The sequence below is a fragment of the Hippocampus zosterae genome, chromosome 3 (assembly GCF_025434085.1).
Source record: "Hippocampus zosterae strain Florida chromosome 3, ASM2543408v3, whole genome shotgun sequence".
NCBI lineage: Eukaryota > Metazoa > Chordata > Actinopteri > Syngnathiformes > Syngnathidae > Hippocampus > Hippocampus zosterae.
In genome coordinates this window covers 14,092,289-14,111,709 of record NC_067453.1, presented here as the reverse complement: position 1 = coordinate 14,111,709, position 19,421 = coordinate 14,092,289, and the positions used below count along the sequence as shown (strand labels likewise).

Here is a 19,421-nt window from a genome sequence, read left to right as displayed (position 1 = left end):
CTGTACACAGTGTTAGTGGTGCACTGCTTCCCCCTCCTGAGACGTCGGATGGTGGACCAGAATTTCCTCGAAGCCGTCCGGAAGTCCGCTTCCATGGCCTCACCGAACTCTTCCCACGCTCGGGTTTTTGCCTCGGCGACCACCGAAGCCGCGGTCCGCTTGGCCAGTCGATACCCGTCAGCTGCCTCTGGGGTCCCACAGGCCATAAAGGCTCGATAGGACTCCTTCTTCAGCTTGACGGCATCCCTTACTGCTGGTGTCCACCAGCGAGTACGGGGATTGCCGCCACGACAGGCACCAACCACCTTACGGCCACAACTCAGATTGGCCGCCTCAACAATAGAGGCACGGAACATGGTCCACTCGGACTCAATGTCCCCCGTCTCCCCCGGAACATGGGAAAAGCTCTGTCGGAGGTGGGAGTTGAAACTCCTTCTGACAGGGGATTCCGCCAGACGCTCCCAACAAACCCTCACTATACGTTTGGGTCTGCCAGGACGGAGCGGCATCTTCCCCCACCATCGGAGCCTACTCACCACCAGGTGGTGATCAGTTGACAGCTCCGCCCCTCTCTTCACCCGAGTGTCCAGAACATGCGGCCGCAAATCCGATGATACAACTACAAAGTCGATCATCGAACTGCGGCCTAGGGTGTCCTGGTGCCAAGTGCACATATGGACACCCTTATGTTTGAACAAGGTGTTCATTATGGACAATCGAAGGCTGAGGGAGGCAACCCTCTCGTCTACCGGTGTGAACCACAATGTACAGGCACTGAGGCGGGGGGCAATGAGTATGCCCACACCTGCTCTGCGCCTCTCACCGTGAGCAACTCCAGAGTGGAAGAGAGTCCAACCCCTCTCGAGAGAACTGGTACCAGAACCCAGGCTGTGTGTGGAGGCAAGTCCGACTATATCCAGTCGGAAATTCTCTGCCTCACACACCAGCTTGGGCTCCTTCCCTGCCAGAGAGGTGACATTCCATGTCCCAAGAGCTAGCTTCTGCAGCCAAGGATCGGACCGCCAGGGTCCCCGCCTGGACTCGAATCTGCAATGAAATGGGACATCCCTGATTTGACACTCATTGTCAAATACGTTGCATGCATTTTAACTGGTTAAATTATGAAAAAAGACGTATAGTTCCTCATCCATAGCTTACCATCCAATTCAGTCTTCCCTCTTTTGGAGAGATGCTTTTCCCTTTTTGGGGCTAAAGGTCGATACCACCACATGAAAAGGAGAACAAAGTGACACATTTTACTAAATCAGTGTTGAACAAAAATATGCTATCAAGGCATTCATTTAGTAACCCAATTCCAGTGAAATTGGGACATTATGCTCATCAATCAAAACAGAATACAATGATTTGCAAATCATGTCCAACCTATATTTAAGTGAAGCATTACAAAGACAAGACAACATTCAATGTTCAAATTGGTACATTTAATTTTTTCCAATAATATTTAACTTAGAATTTAATGGCTGTAATGCGTTCCATAAAAGATGGAATAGCTAGCAAAAAAAAAATAATGTTGAGAAATGCTCATCAAACCCCTGTTTGTCACATCCCACCGGTGAACAGGCTAACTGTGAATGGGTGGGCGCCATGATTGGGTCAAAAAGTAGCTATCCTGAATTCACAAGCAAAGATTGGGTGAGGGTCACCACAAGTTGAATCGTTGAAGGACAGAGTTTCACAACGTATAATTGCAAGGAATTGAGGGATTACGTCATCTTTGGTCCATAATATCAAAAGGTTCAGAGAATCTGGACCAATCAGTGCATGTAAGCGGCAAGGCCAAAAACAGATAACATTCAAAGGCCATGACCTTCGACCTATCAGAGAGCACTGCATCCAAAACCACCTTGTCCCAGCTTGTTTGGAACGTGTTGCAGCCATCAATTCCAACATAGTAGTGTAGCCAATTAAATAGAGGTTGAACATGACATGCAAATCATTGTATTATGTATTGAATACAAGTTCGTGCTTCCATTAAGAATAGAGAAGATTTACTGGGCAACATATAACATTTGAAAGGTATGTTACAAGAACATCTTGTATGATTTCATGCTAGTCAGTGTGAACCAACCGACATAATTAAATTTTGTTAGACCAATGCAAATATTTGGCAGAAATAAAATACTGATTCCTGATTCAAAATAATTATCATCCATAAATTATCTTCCCCCTTCAAGTGCATTCCAGTGGCAGCCAGTGAACGAGCCTGGTCTCTATTGAACGCGAATAGCAGGGGTTTCGAAAAACAACTTTTATATTGATAGATTACATTGTCCAGTGTGGGCAATGCATTTGATAAATGAAATGGTAAGAACATGAATCTAAATACAAAAATACCCAAAACAATGCTGTAATCGATCGTGGAATATTGTACAGTAGAAATTTTTGTTGTATGTCATTTCATAGTGCTTTAGGTGCTAGAGTGAATTTACGCCGCATTATTTCCCCCAAGAAACGTTTGATTTATAACGGCTAAAAATACACAAGGATTAAATATAATTTATATATGTTCCTCATACTGCGTGACAACTGACCGGAACAAAATATGGAGAAATTAAAACTCTTGACATGTCCATTCATCCGTTCTGCCCCCCCACCCCCACCCCAAAAGCCGACTGCCCCCATGTCGAGCGTTGCCACGTACAAAGTTACACCAGTGTAGCCCCTGAAAACAGCTTAAAACGGAGCAAATGTAACCCTGCTCAGGAGGTGGTTTAAACATTTACTCTGGAGTAAATGCGAGTATGCGGGGCAGCACCGATATAAAATGGGACGTGTGAACGCTACAGGAGTAGACTTGCTACGCGTGAAAAGAGTTGATTACATATGGGTAGAATGTGTTGCTTTCGTGCTCGTTTGTACTTCTGTCATCTTTCCTTTTGTAGGAGACTGGACCGTCTCAGAGTTGATTGTGTAGTTTGTTCCTTTGTTATGTGTTCACAAACCCCCCCACAGAATTTATTTTGTGATTCCTTATGTTTCCTTTCCAATTGCCTTGCCATCTTTAAATTTGATTGGCCACAGTAGAAGCAATAAAGACTTCTGTGCCAAACTCGTTTGCCTTCCCTTTTTGTAAATGCTTTTATGGTTAAAGAAGGATCTTCTTAGCTCATCTTTTGTTTTTACATAGGTTAATGGGTTACCTTCTTTACGAATTGCAGAAATGACTGTGCTCCTCTGCTTCATATGTCTGATGACTTGTAGAGTCTTCACTGGATGTATCATAAGAGAACAATTTTTCTACCTTTGGATGGAATATCTCCTCGTCATCACTCGACTCAGAGGATGTCTTAGTTGGTTTGTATTCCTCATCTGATCCAAAAAGACTTGAGTCAGAATAATCACCATCTTCAGTGGGATTGTCCATCTGTTATTAAAAAAAAAAAAAGATCAGAAAATACCATTGCAATTAATGATGTTAGAGAATAGTACTGATAATTCAGGCTTACATGACAAGATAGTTCTGTGGGATAAAATATTAATCGAACACATTAACATGGCAAAACAGAAATACCTTATAGAAATAACTTATTTTGTTTAATATGGGCAAATAAAGCATTTGAAACTGACCGGGTAATCAATTAAAAGTCGACTTATTATAATTTTTAAAAATGTCTATATCACTCATTTCCAGTGCTTGGCAAAGATAGGCAAGTGCCGAAACCAAATAATGGTATCAGGCTGATCCCGGCATTATTTTAAGGTTATCGTGGAGGCTGCCAATACCAGCAATCGATATTTCAGAAAATTAAAAACTTAATAAATGTAAATTTAATACTGTACTAGTTGCCACTACACATTTGGCGAATCATCTGCGTCACAAAGAGAGGCTTATTTCCAAGTATTTGGCAATCCAATAACAATGATGGCCGACACAGAGTGCGGAGAGAACAATTTTCCACGTGAGCTGTACCCAGGTCAATCTTTTCATACACCTATTAAGATGCAATTTCTGTATATAATTACAATATTTACATTAATTCTTTGAACGCATCATGTGTACTTTTTAATCAAATTTGTTTGAATTCCTTCCACGTTCATCCTATTATATTCCCAGAAGAGGAAATTTCTCTTAGTATGTGGCGACTAAAATGAACGCATTCACTAAATCTCTGCACGCCAGAGCATTTTTTTTCTCCTTGAATTACATCAACATTCATCCACTAATTTGCCGATTAACGTCTAATCACTAAGTTGATATGAGTATGATAAGGTTAAGATTCATGCTGAGAATGCATCACTAGTGTGTTTTTATAAGCCTGGGCCAATAACTGGTTTGACGTTTGAAAAGTCAAAGTTTCAATCACCACTAATTCGGCTTTGCCAATAAGGATATTTGGGATCAATAAACGATGAGCGAGTGTGGTTACAAATCGCAAAGGTTGATGACAGTGACAATGTATGTTGCCACAAAAAAATCATCAAAATGTCCCCATAAAATAGTAGAAAGCTTAACAAACATAGAAAATATGCATCTCTCCTCATATAAGTGGGGGGGGGGGGGGGGTTTCAGCCCAAAATGCATAGGTTTTGGTGATCCACACATTTAAACTTTATTATTATTTTTTATTTATTTATTATTTTATTTTAACTTTTGTGTTGATAATGGTTCACAGTATAATATTTCGTTCAACCCACTTTGTTATCTGTAAATTGCTTGGTATTTTACATCGTCTTTTTGCAGTTACTTTCTGTATATGGAAAGACGCTGGTTCCATTTGCAACTGATTCTCTGCTCAACTAAGATGGCGACGGCGGCGAAAGACGCTGGGTCATTTGCAACTAATTTTCTGCTCACCTAAAATGGCGACGACGACGGCGGCGGGGGGGGGGGGGTGTTAAAACTTAATTTTACCACACCAACGGCCTATTCTGTGGCGCTGTATTGTGTGTCTGGCGGCCTATTCAAAGTTTATTGTTTGAGAGGAAACTTTCTATCTTGGTGACAACTCCTTAGGTACAGCATAGTAGAGTTATTCATATAGTTGGTTTCACTCTAATGCTGATATAACACGAACCTTTGAGCCTGCCCGAATTACTTAGAATAACTAACTTGTAAGAAAATATTCAAAACTTGAGTGTCTTACCTGCTTTAATTCTGAAGTATTTGTCACTTTCTGGGGGTTTCTCGATGATGCTGACTCGTACGCTCACTCTTCTCAACGCCTTCCTTTTGTGCAGGTAGCAAAGCGCGCGTTTCCTAATTGATGGTCAGCGAGTGTGATGTGGGGGAGGGTAGCTGTAGAAACTCGTTTCCTGCAACGTAACTGTGACGTTTTGGGGTGTGAAAACAGCCCCGCCCCTTCATAACCAAAACTCCTTCACTTTTCCTCTGAGGTCCGTTTTGAAGTGGGGCATAGTAAATGTCAAGCAATATCAACATATTTTATGAAATCTTGTTTACACCAATGTCATGTACTCCTAAAATGAGCACAGCATATATACATGTGTGTGTATATACATACTGTATGTATATACAGTATATACACACACACACATATTTTAAAAACGACTTAAAATATTGTAATTGTTCTGAAAGCAACATTATTCCCAAATGCTAATATGGAATTGTGATGAAACATCATTATTATTTACTTATTGGATGCAATTCGTATTATACAGTTTCGATGTCCAAAGCAGAAAAAAACGAATTAGATTTTCTGGGGACACGACTGCAACACTCAACTCTTCTTGCAAAGCTTTGTTGCTGCTGTATGAACCGCGCTCCTAGTTGATCACGTGCTCAAACTAGTGTGGGGGAGGGGAGCTGAATAAACTAGGTTCAAACAGTGCAACTGCGAGGGTTTGGAGCTGGGAACAGCCCCTCCCCCCTTCATGGCCAACGATAAACTAAAATTGCTCAGCCTTTAACTTTTATTTTACTCTGCGGTCTGTTTTGAGGGGAGCATGATAAATTTCAAGCAACATCTATATGTTTCAGCAACTGTAATAACACAAATGTATATACCTGTTCATATTTTTTAAACCAGACTTAAATATTATAATTGTTCAATGAAACATAATTACAGTAAGTATTGCCATCTATTGACTTCTGTCAAACGAAAATTCCCTCACCCAGAATAAAAATCTATGCATTACACATTTGAGTACGATATTACATTATATGATTGCTTCAGGAGTATGAGGTACCGAGTCCCCTGATGCGGGCACTTTGGTCCCTCCACCACAGATGTCAGAATTTGGTTCACATTACCGGCAGTAAGTCAGAATCGTTTCCAGTGAGGGTTGGACTCCGCCAAGGCTGCCCTTTGTCATCGATTCTGTTCATAAACATTACGGACATTGGCAATTTCTAGGCGCAGTGTAAGTGTTGATGGGGGTCCATTTTGGTGGCCTCAGTATTACTTCTCTGCTTATTGCAGATGATGTGGGACTGTTGGCTCTTTCAAGCAGGGCCCTTCAACTCTCACTTGAGCGTTTCGCAGCTGAGTATGAAGTGGTTGGGATGAAAATCAGTCGGAAAAGGGTGGAGTTCTCTCTCCGGGTCGGGGAGGAGATCTTGTCCCAAGTGGAGGAGTTTAAGTATTTTGGGGTCTTGTTTGCAAGTGAGGGCAGGGGGGAATGAGAGATCGACAGGCGCAGCGGTGAAGCGGCTGCTGCTTGCTCTGCGCGCTTTGTATCGGTCAGTCGTGGTGAAGAAGGAGCTGAGCCAAAGGGCGAAGCTCTCAATTTACCGGTTGATCTACGTTCCAACCCTCATCTACTGTCATGAGCAATCAGTCGTGACCGAAAGAATGAGATCCCAGATACAAGCGGCCGAAATGAGTTTTAAAGGTGTTCCGGGCATGTCCCACCGGCAGGAGGCCCCGGGGACAACCCAAGACACGCTGGAGAGACTGTGTCACTCAGCTGGCCTGGGAACGTTTCAGAATCCCCGGGAAGAGCTAGGAGAAGTGGCTGGGGAGAGGGAAGTCTGGGCTTCCCTGCTAAAGCTGCTGCCCCTGTTACCCGACCTTGGATAAGCGGTGGAATATGGATGGATGGATATTACATTAGTGATCGATTCATAACAACGGACGAACGTTCCGATACCTGGAACCTGGAAGCCATACCGAAGCTCGAATTAGAGCAAACTCAAGCAAGTCCCGTTCGATACCGCGGAATAACTGTCTGCACCACTTTTTACTCTCTTTGGCACAAAAACAGCAGAATCTTTCTATTAGCATGAGTTTACTGGAATCGTGAACGACTTTCTATTCCATTCATTTACATTTACGTCCTGTCGATCGTTGCATCCAAACAAAGGAATGGTAATGACTGTGGAAGGGAACATGGAATGCATCCGATTAGATGCTCAAAGCAAGTTGCTTGTGGCTCGACGGACTGTAGAGTAAATGAACGTTTCCTGGAATGCTTGACCTGCTATCATGCTAACTCAACTCAACATTATTTATAGAGCACTTTCAAACAGCCATCGCTGCATACAAAGTGCTTTACATGGAGCAATTTAACATATACAACAAACAGTAACGCAGTCTGTAATAAATACGGTAGAAAGCACCGAACAGCAAAACCAAGAACAAATCTAAGTCATGGTGAGTCAAATGCCAAAGAATACAAGTGAGTTTTGAGGCGCGTTTTGAAGATGGGCAGCGAGGAGGCTTGCCGGATGTTCAGTGGGAGGTCATTCCAGAGAGAGGGACCAGCAACAGAAAAGGCTCCATCCCCTCTGAGCCTCAGTTTAGTTCTTGGTCCTTCTAATAATGTCTGGTCCGCAGACCAGATGAGGTCAGCGAGGTAAGGTGGCACGAGGTAATTTAGAGATTTGAAAAGGTCATTTAGAGATTTGAAAAGGTCATTTAGAGATTTGAAAACAATTTGCGCTAACTGGAGCGCTAATCAGAGAGAAGGCGAGTTCCATCGCGCTATGGGCATGGAGGACTTTGAAGGGTCCCGTGGATGCCTTCAGACATTTGTTGCACAACATCAGCTGAGCAACGCTGTCTTGGGTGGTGATCGAGGGGAGGTCAAGTTCGAGATAGTGAGTGATTGGAAAGAAAAGCCACCAGCTGTTATAGGTCTCATTTTGGAGCAAAGAGCCCTCATTTTGTGACTACTCTTGTTATAATGTATTTTGTTCATATACCTGTACTGTATACTGCCGTTTTTGTGTTATTTGTGTTGTTGGAGCATATATTTTTGCATTTTACTGCTTGTGTTCTTACACATGTATTTTGTTAACACACTTGCATGTTCATAAAGGACGTGTACCGTAGTCATGTCCCACATAAGGAAATTCTGTTATCAAGACTGATTGAGCAACGCAAACATGATTTCTTACTAAAGAATACTTACTGTTGTTACTTATTGGATGCAAATCATAATGATCCAGTTGAAATGTCCAAAGCAGAATGAAACAAATTGGATATGCTGGGGACACTTCTGCAATACAGTATCTAATTCATTTTTTCTTGCAAAGCGTTGTGGCTGGCTTCTGCGCAGCTCTGCTAATTGAAATGTAAACAAACTCATGTCTGGGGGGAGGGGTGCAGCAAAAACTTCGTTTTGGAGCAGGTAACAGCCTCCTCTTCATGGCCAATGACTAAGTCAATTATCAAAATTGCCATAGCCTTTTTGAACTTTGAGGTCTGCTGTGAAGGCGAGCATGATAAATTTTGAGCAACATCTACATACAGTATTTGAGTAACTAGGCTCACCAATGTCACATACTCCGCGCACACACAGTATATTTAAACTGACTTACAATTTTACAATTGTTTTTAAAGCAACATAATTCCAAACTCTAATATGGAATTTAGATGAAACAATTATTTACTTATTGAATGCAAGTCATATTTTCCAGTTTCAATGTCCAAAGCTGAATGAAATAAATTGGATATGCTGGGGACACTTCTGCAATACAGTACCTAACTCATTTTTTTCTTGCAAAGCGTTGTGGCTGGCTTCTGCGCAGCTCTGCTAAATGAAATGTAAACAAACTCATGTCTGGGGGGAGGGGTGCTGCAAAAACTTCGTTTTGGAGCAGGTAACAGCCGCTCCTCTTCTTGGCCTATGATTAAGTCAATTATCAAAGTTCCCACAGCCTTTGTGAACTTTGAGGTCTGATGTGAAGGAGAGCATGATAAATTTTGAGCAACATCTACATACAGTATTTGAGTAACGAGGATCACCAATGTCACATACTCCTAAAATAATTACAGCAAATAAAATTATATATATGTTCACAAACACAACCGCACACACAGTATATTTAAACTGACTTAAAAATTTACAATTGTTTTTAAAGCAACATAATTCCAAACTCTAATATGGAATTTAATCGTTTCTTGGTTTCTTGGAATTGGAATTCTTTACTTATTGAATGCAAGTCATATTTTCCAGTTTCAATGTCCAAAGCAGAATAAAATGAATTGGATTTTCTGGGGCCCTCCGTGAGTCGTCACCTTACCGTGGTGGAGGGGTTTGTGTGTCCCAATGATCCTAGAAGCTAAGTTGTCTGGGGCTTTATGCCCCTGGCAGGGTCACCCATGGCAAACAGGTTCGAGGTGAGGGGCCAGACAAAGCACGGCTCAAAGACCCCAATGATGAATACAATAAATGGATCTAGGTTTCCCTTGCCCGGACGCGGGTCACCGGGGCCCCCTTCTGGAGCCAGGCCTGGAGGTGGGGCTCGTTGGCAGGCGCCTGGTGGCCGGGCCTACACCCATGGGGCCCGGCCGGGCACAGCCCGAAGAGGCAACGTGGGTCCCCCTTCCCATGGGCTCACCGCCAATGAGAGGGGCCAAATGGGTCGGGTGCAATGTGAGCTGGGCGGCAGCCAAAGGCGGGGACCCTGGCGGTCCGATCCTCGGCTGCAGAAGCTAGCTCTTGGGACATGGAATGTCACCTCTCTGGCAGGGAAGGAGCCCGAGCTGGTGTGTGAGGCAGAGAATTTCCGACTGGATATAGTCGGACTTGCCTCCACACACAGCCTGGGTTCTGGTGCCAGTTCTCTCGAGAGGGGTTGGACTCTCTTCCACTCTGGAGTTGCTCACGGTGAGAGGCGCAGAGCAGGTGTGGGCATACTCATTGCCCCCCGGCTCAGTGCCTGTACATTGGGGTTCACACCGGTAGACGAGAGGGTCGCCTCCCTCCGCCTTCGGGTGGCTGGACGGGTCCTGACTGTTGTTTGTGCATATGCACCAAACAGCAGCTCAGCATACCCACCCTTTTTGGAGTCCTTGGAGGGTGTGCTGGAGAGTACTCCTGCTGGGGACTCCCTTCTTCTGCTGGGGGACTTCAATGCTCACGTGGGGAATGACAGTGATACCTGGAGGGGCGTGATTGGGAGGAACGGCCCCCCCGATCAGAACCCGAGTGGTGTTTTGTTATTGGACTTCTGTGCTCGTCACGGATTGTCCATAACGAACACCTTGTTAAAGCATAAGGGTGTCCATATGTGCACTTGGCACCAGGACACCCTAGGCCGCAGTTCGATGATCGACTTTGTAGTTGTATCATCGGATTTGCGGCCGCATGTTCTGGACACTCGGGTGAAGAGAGGAGCGGAGCTGTCAACTGATCACCACCTGGTGGTGAGTAGGCTCCGATGGTGGGGGAAGATGCCGGTCCGTCCTGGCAGACCCAAGCGTATAGTGAGGGTTTGTTGGGAGCGTCTGGCGGAATCCCCTGTCAGGAGTTTCAACTCCCACCTCCGACAGAGCTTTTCCCATGTTCCGGGGGAGACGGGGGACATTGAGTCCGAGTCCCATGTTCCGTGCCTCTATTGTTGAGGCGGCCAATCTGAGTTGTGGCCGTAAGGTGGTTGGTGCCTGTCGTGGCGGCAACCCCCGTACTCGCTGGTGGACACCAGCAGTAAGGGATGCCGTCAAGCTGAAGAAGGAGTCCTATCGATACTTTATGGCCTGTGGGACCCCAGAGGCAGCTGACGGGTATCGACTGGCCAAGCGGACCGCGGCTTCGGTGGTCGCCGAGGCAAAAACCCGAGCGTGGGAAGAGTTCGGCGAGGCCATGGAAGCCGACTTCCGGACGGCTTCGAGGAAATTCTGGTCAACCATCCGACGTCTCAGGAGGGGGAAGCAGTGCACCACTAACACTGTGTACAGCGGGGATGGGGCGCTGCTGACTTCGACTCGGGACGTTGTGAACCGGTGGGCAGAGTACTTCGAAGACCTCCTCAACTCCACCAACACGCCTTCCTTGGAGGAAGCAGAGCCTGGGGACTCTGAGGTGGGCTCTCCTATCTCTGTGGTTGAAGTCACCGATGTGGTTAAAAAGCTCCTCGGTGGTAGGGCCCCAGGGGTGGATGAGATCCGCCCGGAGTTCCTCAAGGCTCTGGATGTTGTTGGGCTGTCCTGGTTGACACGCCTCTGCAACATCGCGTGGTCAACAGGGAGAGTGCCTCTGGATTGGCAGACCGGGGTGGTAGTCCCTCTTTTTAAAAAGGGGGACCGGAGGGTGTGTTCCAACTATAGAGGGATCACACTCCTCAGTCTCCCTGGTAAGGTCTATTCAGGGGTGCTGGAGAGGAGGGTCCGTCAGGAAGTCGAGCCGCCAATTGAGGAGGAGCAGTGTGGTTTTCGTCCCGGCCGTGGAACAGTGGACCAGCTCTACACCCTTAGCAGGGTCCTTGAGGGTATGTGGGAATTCGCCCAACCAGTCTACATGTGTTTTGTGGACTTGGAGAAGGCGTTTGACCGTGTCCCTCGGGGAGTTCTGTTGGGGGTGCTTCGTGGGTATGGGGTACCGAACCCCCTGATACGGGCTGTTCGGTCACTATACCACCGATGTCAGAGTTTGGTTCGCATTGCCAGCAGTAAGTCGGAATCGTTTCCAGTGGGGGTAGGACTCCGCCAAGGCTGCCGTTTGTCGCTGATTCTGTTCATAACCTTTATGGACAGAATTTCTAGGCGCAGCCGAAGCGTTGAGGGGGTCCGTTTTGGGGGCCTCAGTATTGCATCCCTGCTTTTTGCAGATGATGTGGTGCTGTTGGCTCCTTCAAACGGGGCTCTCCAACTCTCACTGGAGCGTTTCGCAGCCGAGTGTGAAGCGGTTGGGATGAGAATCAGCACCTCCAAATCTGAAACCATGGTCCTCAGTCGGAAAAGGGTGGAGTGCCCCCTCCGGGTCGGGGAAGAGATCTTACCCCAAGTGGAGGAGTTCAAGTATCTTGGGGTCTTGTTCACGAGTGGGGGTAGGAGGGAGCGGGAGATCGACAGGCGGATCGGTGCAGCGTCTGCTGTGATGCGGACGTTGTATCGGTCTGTCGTGGTGAAGAAGGAGCTGAGCCAAAGGGCGAAGTTCTCAATTTACCGGTCGATCTACGTCCCAACCCTCACCTATGGTCACGAGCTATGGGTCGTGACCGAAATAACGAGATCCCGGATACAAGCGGCCAAAATGAGTTTTCTCCGGAGGGTGTCCGGGCTCTCCCTTAGAGATAAGGTGAGAAGCTCAGTCATCCGGGAGGGGTTCAGAGTCGAGCCGCTTCTCCTCCACATCGAGAGGAGCCAGATGAGGTGGCTTGGGCATCTGATTCGGATGCCTCTTGAGCGCCTCACCAGTGAGGTGTTCCGGTCATGTCCCACCGGGAGGAGACCCAGAGGAAGACCCAGGACACGCTGGAGAGACTATGTCACCCAGCTTGCCTGGGAACGGCTCGGGATCCCCCGGAGAGAGCTGGAAGAAGTAGCTAGGGAGAGAGAAGTCTGGGCTTCCCTGCTAAAGCTGTTGCCCCCGCGACCCGGCCCCGGATAAGCGGTAGATGATGGATGGATGGATGGATTTTCTGGGGAGCGGCCTGGTGAACTAGTGGTCCGCGTGTTGACCTCACAGCGCAGAGGTACCAGGTTCAATTTCAGCTCCGGCCACCCTGTGTGAAGTTTGCATGTTCTCCCCAGGTCTGTGTGGGTTCTCTCCAGATCCCACATTCCAAAAACATGCATGGCAGGCTAATTGAACAATCCAAATTGTCCCTCGGTGGTGAGTGTGAGCGCGGATGGTTGTTTGTCTGTGTGTGCCCTGCGATTGGCTGGCAACCGAAGACGGCTGGGATAGGCTCCAGCACCCCCCGTGACCCTTGTGAGGATAAAACGGATCGGAAAATGACTGAATGTATGTTACAATGAGAACTCCGACATGCCTGAGGGCGTAAATATGCTTACAGCTTTAACTTTTTTAATTTAATTGCACTTTCCTATTTCTATTTAATGTGGTAGTTTGAAAATATAAATAAGAAGTTCCTCACCAATTACTCAGTACTTGTGATTCTTTCACTACGTACATTCATTCATCTTTCGAGCCGCTTGATCCTCACTAGGGTCGCGGGGGTGCTGGAGCCTATCCCAGCTGTCTTCGGGCAGTAGGCGGGGGACACCCTGAATCGGTTGCCAGCCAATCGCAGGGCACACAGAAACGTTCAACCATTCGCACTCACACTCACACCTAGGGACAATTTAGAGTGTTCAATCAGCCTGCTACGCATGTTTTTGGAATGTGGGAGGGAACCGGAGCACCCGGAGAAAACCCACGCCCGGGAGAACATGCAAACTCCACACAGGGAGGCTGGAGCTGGAATCGAACCCGGTACCTCTGCACTGTGAAGCCGACGTGGTAACCACTGGACTACCGGGCTGCCCCACTACGTACATATTTACTCTTATTCAAGGACTCTTTTTTTTTACATGTCATATTTTTCAAAAGTAACACTAATACAATTGAGTGCACATTTATTCTGCCACCTCTGTCCTTGTGTCCTTATGGAAAAGATGAGACTGATGCCCTAAATATAATAGTAAATAATAGTTCCATCAGTAGTATACAATAGAATATAAAACATTACTCAGTAAAAATACTCAGAGAGCTTTGCTTAATGTTAGAAATGTGCACTTCAAATTACAAATGTGGAGCTATGAAATGACAACTAAAACCTCAATATGTCACAAATGGAATAAGTGTGTACTTCACTAAATTATTTTAGGTTTTTTATTTAGTGGTTTGATTTAAGGTGTAATTTCGTGTGGGTCTGAGGCCATATTCCAGATTTGGGTTTGCATAACAAGTTCTATTTCATAACAAGATGTTTGTTAAAAAAGTTAAACTTAGACAAATATTAGATATAATAAAAAATACATCATTGTTTTACTTTCTAATAAGCCCATGAGACTGTTTTCTATAGTTTCAGTTTTGTTGGAACAAAAATATTTCAGAAATCAATAGGTGGCGGTAGTGAGTAAAAAGTGTGTGTATTGAATTTAAATGAAAATACACACAAAAAATCATTTTTGGTATATTTGTGAGGACCTCTCTGAAACTTTGAGAGATGCCTATATAAACCCTCTAGAGGCCTTTAGAATGAAAAACTTGTGAGGACTGGCCTAAATGTCCTCACTTGTCAAAAATGTCCTCACTACGTTGGTCTTATAATCACAGTGGTCCTCACAAGTATAGCCGTACAAAACACACACACACACACACACACACACACACACACACACACACACACACACACACACACACACACACACGCGCGCGCGCGCGCGCGCGCACACACACACACACACACACACACACACGCCATGAAGAGAAACAGCCTGAAACGGAGGCATGCGACGCCCTTTTGCAGCCTGTTAACTATCGTAGCTCACACGTACCGTTTTAAAGTGCTTCCCTGGGCCCTCCTAGATTCCTATTCTTTGCTCGTGCCCTCGGTGAATTGTACACGAACCAAACTCTGAATGAGAATCATGACGATAAAAGATAGAGCGCAACAGCTCTGAACACAAGCTGCAATTGCAAACTGCTGAGCGCTAACAACTTCCGGTGACAAAATTACACGCCACCATAAATGTAAGATTTTTTTTTTTTTAATAAAAGAAAGCAGGTAAAAGAGTGAAAATGAGACTGATTAGATGATTAGGGTGCAGTGAATATTATCACAGAAAATATATTACCAAAATGTACAAAAACACACAAATGGTTGTTTTTTTTCTTCTCGACACTCTTCGGATCTACTTGGGACCTGTCTTAGATCTACCTAATGAGCACACCTGGGGTAAATGCATCTGCTCCACGGCCAAAGGTTCTGGGTGTTCAATTTTGGCTCAAAGTGTCTCCTCACAGAACAAAAGCAAGCATGCTAGGTGAACTGAAGGCTCTTATTAGCTCATAGTATGTGACTGTGAATGTGTGGGGGGTTTTGTGCCCTGTGGACAGCAAATTCATCAGAGATTGCACGTGCCTTGACCCTAAACAGGATTAACCTTATAACATGGTAAAATGTCCACTGCAGCGACCGCTGTCCCTGAAAGGTTTAAGAGCTAGAAAATAGACAGGCAACTGAATGCATGGCTATTTTTAGCTTTCGGGTGCGCTTGGTTTCTTCCCCTCAAATGATTATTTACATGCACTTGACCACAAAAATAACTGTCAAGTCTCTGATATGGGACGATATGAAATTCAACCAAATTTGTCAAATATGTCATCATATAATTTCAGGGAGTAAGAAAGGATTAAGTCAACTGCAGTTTATTTTTCTTTGACTTTGCTGAGGACTTTTGGGTCCACACATTAACTCCACCCACCTCAAATTTATGACCGAGAAGCCATCAGAAAAAAAAAATCTTTCCAGATAATGAGTTGAGAGCAAGCTGAGAGAACAGGCAAATTGGGACCTTGGAGAGAGAACTAAATGACCTTGCTGAGTGGTGTCTACTTAAAAAAATAATTGCTTCTGAAAGAAATTTCTTACCTAGATTTTGTAAGTAGAAAAGCGTTTTCCATGTAAATGCCCTAATCCGTTCCAAGCCCCCCCCCCCAAAATTCAGACATAAATCTTTTCTAAAGCATAAAAATGCTTCAAAATATGTAACAAATTAATTAGATTATTGCACAATAAATGAGAGTTGTGCATAATGTAAAAAACAAAGAATAAAGAATATAAATGATGGTCATTTAACTTTTAACTCCGTCCTCATCTCTTTTTTTTGCCCCGTTTAGTCCATGTTCTCTCTCAGAAGTGCTTTTCGCCTGGTGTTTGGTAAAGAACAGATCCAAGGACGTTTGCTTTTTTTTCCAGCTTTTAACAGTCCTTTAAAAATGTCCAAGGCACACACAACAGCCGTAAAAGTATCCGAACACCTCAAGGGTTGAATGATAAGGACGCTGCATAGACACATACATATCAATCTTCACACATAGACACATGTGGTAGAGGGCCCTCTTAGCCAATGGGATGTCAGGAAGATGCACTTAATAGCCAATGGCAAAGCAGCTGTAAGTATGGTGCGTTCAGGAAACTCAGAGCTGCGATTAGCAGACTATACTGTATTTTTGCCCTTCGTATCTTGAAATTTCTTTTGTAACAAAAGGCAATATTTTCCTGTTTAGGCATTTCGTAACTTGAAAATTTCGTATGAAGAGACGTTCGTAAGTAGATGCACCACTGTATACAAATATTGAAAATTGGGTCGCGTTTGGGGTGGGGGGGGTTGTTGAAGTCGGGTATGTGTGCATTCAGCTTTAGATGACAGGATTTTGTTTTCTCCTGTAGGTTATCAACCTAAAAACAAATTATGCTCTCAATTCTTTCGCCAGAATAAAGGAACAGCATGGAGTTGATCTGTGTCCTCTATGCCAGGTCAAGTTTTAAGAGCGGCATTGAATCAGAATACGAAAACAACCTCAACATCGTGATCCACCTTAGATGGATTTGGTGATTTGAAAAGCACTTTTTCTGGTCCGACAGGATTGCACTTCCAAGCGAGATTACGAGCAGCACGTCCTGCAGATGTGCCTTTGGACTAAGATGCGGCACACACAGAACTCATTTGTGTGCTCCTCAATCATCCAGACCATTATGTGCCTCAAACCTTTGATTGCTCTGTCAGCTTTCAGGATGAAATATTTACTTTCCCTTCCAAGTTCAAATAAAGCTCAGGAGGCCCTTTATTGGCCTGATTATTGACCATAAGGCATAGATTGAGAGCACATCTGCCTCTTTGCCAACTTGTGAATTTCAATGAACAGCCAGTTTTAGCTGTCAATTGGTCAAAAGAATTAGCATCATGGTCGTCTCAAAGGATTTCAGCGCAGATAGAAGTCAAATTCGGAACTCTATAATGTGAACTCAATCAGCCAGACAAATACTGTGACATGCACATTTGGGAGGCGACTTAAACGATTGGGCATTGGGCAGGAATCAAAACAATCCTTAAAAAGAACCCAATTTAAAAACAACAGCTGTTTCAAAGAGGCACACCATGCTTGAAGCCGGCTCCACCACTCATGTGTCAACAGTTCACATGATCATGACTTTCGCAACACAAAGGAATTGGCTTTGAATATTTCCAGGTTAATGCTGACAGTGTATTTACAGCATTCTCAGAGCTCAGAATCATTTATTGGCCCATGTGAGGGTCAATGCAAATCGAACAAAGTCAACAATGCCTGTCCTTACAATAAAGCGTTGTCATATTAATGTTGACAGTCTCATCTAGTTTTCTCCATTTTTGATCAGATCTCCCAAAGGCAAATGCAATGAACTGGTAGGAGCAGTGGTCCAGTAAGATAAGGTAAGATAAGATAAGATATCCTTTATTTGTCCCACACTGGGGAAATTTACAGCCTCCAGCAACAAGAATGTAGGTAGAAGGAAGAAGAAAAAAAAACAACAACCACCGTTCAATTAAGTGCAATATAAACACAAAATGGATAAATCGCAGTGCTATTTACAATTATGTTACAAAAGTAACATCCTGTTTAGTCGTAACACATAAAGGTGTCTGCATGAAAGCACAGAACAAAAGTCCATCTTTCAGTGCCGTGGTAAGCCAGCGCACACAAACAAAAACCCCTAAGGAAAACACGTGCAACACTTGAATCCAATTTAAACAGATTTGAAGATCTTTGAAGTCAAGATGGCGCCCAAGTAGGCAGCCGCCGGCAAGTGCTCTCATGAGCCTTGCTTTTTTTGTTGTTTTTGTGTTTGTTTTGTCACTTTGTTTGTTGTTACGTCGTGTGGACCTGATGTGGACTTTTTTCAGCATTTTTTGGCCATGACATTTATCATGGAGGAGACTGTGTGCTTGGTGGTTGCACCTTCTCGGTGGCATGCGTGTACCACCACTGTTTTTGACTGGGAGGAATGTCGGCGCCATTTGACTGTCGTTGCTGGACTGTCCCGGGGCGCTTGTGTCTTGCGCCTGTAAAGGTCAGCATTTTTCACAGCCCCGCTTTGTTCAGTGGAGAGATCGGTGCTATTGAACGCTCTGCGGCTGGATGGTTGTTAAGTCTTGAGGAGCCGACGATGAGAAGAAGGGAGCGTTAGCGCGGAGCGCCGATGCGGATTTGGAACTGGGAGTCGCAGCTTGGAGTTTGAAGCGGATTACGTGGGACAGGAGAAGTGAACTCATCTCTTTTCGTCAATGGACGCTACAGCTTTGTGTTTGCTTTCAAAACTTAGCTTGTAGCAGACGTGTGCACATTTTCAGCATGAAAGGACACTTTGATCCTCTCCTCTTTCATCTAGAAATGCTTCAGACAACAAAGTCTATGCAGAAACGTGGTGAAGATTGCACGACTGTCTGTGTCCTATGTGTTGTGTTGTGTTGTGTTATTTTCGTTATTTTGACTTCAAAATGGCGCCACGAGAGTGGCTGCCTTTCCAGCAGCTCCTATATTTTGTTGTTCTACTTCTTCCTTTCATAACTTTGCTGCTGTGAATTGGGAATTTCTCCATTGCGAGACTAATAAAGGGTTTCTTATCTTTCTTATCTTATTTGGAGCATGTCTCTCTGGGTTTTGTAATGACGAATGAAGTTCGGCATCGTCGCTATTTTGTTTTCATTTTGAGTTGCAAAGCATCTTCGGAAATGCTCCCACCGTTGTTGGTGTATAGGGAATCACTTCACATCAGCAAGTGTGCAAGACAAATGACACAATAAAGCTTCTTTTTGTTGTCCTTTTTCCTTTCTTCCTTTACTTTTACTTTCCATCTTTTCTTCTTTCTTTCCTTCTTCTGGCAAACCGGGATACAGTTCATGACTCAACATTGCAGATTTAAAACTATAAACAAGATGACTTGTCAAGTAATCCAATTCAAGTCAAAGTCAATAGTCAAAGTTATAAAAATGGCAACTTGAGTCTGACTCGAGCCCCAAGTCACATGACTCGAGTCCCGCGCAACTCGAACAAGCACTGCCAGTCCCAACGCTGGACAAAATAAGGCGAGTGTCGTGTCAGAAAAGGCTGAGGCGATATCTGATGGGACAGGCCAAAAGTCACAACAAGTAGTACCAGCCGTGATTGCCAATTGAAAATAACTAGTACAGAGTGTTGAGTGACATACAGTCTTATGTGCAGAGGAACAGCAGTATTTGACAAAAGAATCGTTTGGGAGATCAGCAGATGCTAAAATCCTAAGC

General features: G+C 44.7%; 1 protein-coding gene across 3 annotated transcripts in view; it reads right to left on the bottom strand.

Annotated features, from left to right (window-relative positions):
* lonp2 (lon peptidase 2, peroxisomal) overlaps positions 1–19,421 on the bottom strand; it is a 57,106-nt gene that overhangs the window by 11,699 nt on the left and 25,986 nt on the right. The window lies entirely within an intron of this gene.